Genomic DNA, 1,221 nt, shown 5'->3' on the forward strand with positions numbered 1-1,221 from the left:
AGCTGGACACGCTCCCACACGGCTCTCACACAGGAGCTGGACACGCTCCCACACGGCTCTCACCACGGGAGCTGGACACGCTCCCACACGGCTCTCACACAGGAGCTGGACATGCTCCCGCCCACAAACGCCACTGCCCATACCTAGGGCCATCCAAGGACACGGGGAGGACGGGCTGGACAGAAACAGCAATTCAGCCCATGCTGTCTTTCCTGGCTCAGCATCCGACATCCAGCCACCCTGATCGTGAAGCCAGGCCACCCTACCCAACACCCCCAGGCTGAGCTCTGCCCTCGCCACTAGCAGGTAAGAATTACAAATCCCTGCAAGTGCCGCCACAGGCCACACAGGCCTCTTCTGTTTGTTTCTGTTCTTTCGCAACAGCCCTCCCAGCCACACAGGCTGCCTCAGCCCGGGCGCAGGTGCAGTGACAGGAGTGCACAGCCACGCCCACTGCAGACCTGCGCCCCGTGCGTCACAGGGAGAAGCTGCAGGGACGGGTCACCGGAGCAGGGCTCCGCTGCAGAGCTCCGGGCCGGGTGCTCCGCGTCCCTGCACCCAAAGCCTTCAGACCAGGTCGCTCCCGCAGGGCACTGGCCAAAGGACACTCAAGGAGCAAGTGGGAAGTAGCAGAGGGCTGCTGGCGGGGAGGGGGAGGCAGGCCCGGCCTGGGCTTCCTGGACTTCCCTGAAGAGACGGACACCACCACCTCCAGCAAAGCTGAGCACCGAGGGACTCGAGCTTCAGACCAAGGGCAGCAGAAGGAGGCCGCGGCGCGACCTCGCAGGGTCAGGCGACGCCCATGGCCATGGGCTGCACGCTGCACGCTGGGCAGGGCGCTTAGGCCGCACACCGGGGCTGCATGTGCCCGGTCCCGGTCCACGGCCACAGCGGGGTGAGGCCACCAGGAGCCCACCTCAGTGCTCCACGCGAGGTGAGCCACAGCCATGGGGCACCAGGAGGCCATGAGCCTCCCCCAACCGGTGGGGGATAGAGGGGCTGGAAAGAAGGAGCCAGGCGGCCCCGCCCTGGCTCAGAAGAGCAGCGCGGCCCGGGACGTCCTCCCCGGAGCTCACCTCCCCGGGCCGGGATGTCCTCCCCGGAGCTCACCTCCCCAAGCCGGGACATCCTCCCCGGAGCTCACCTCCCCGGAGCTCACCTCCCCGGAGCTCACCTCCCCGGGCCGGGATGTCTTCCCAGGAGCTCACCTCCCCGGAGCTC

The sequence above is a fragment of the Dipodomys ordii genome, unplaced genomic scaffold, assembly GCF_000151885.1.
Source record: "Dipodomys ordii isolate 6190 unplaced genomic scaffold, Dord_2.0 Scaffold71, whole genome shotgun sequence".
Taxonomy (NCBI): Eukaryota; Metazoa; Chordata; class Mammalia; order Rodentia; family Heteromyidae; genus Dipodomys; species Dipodomys ordii.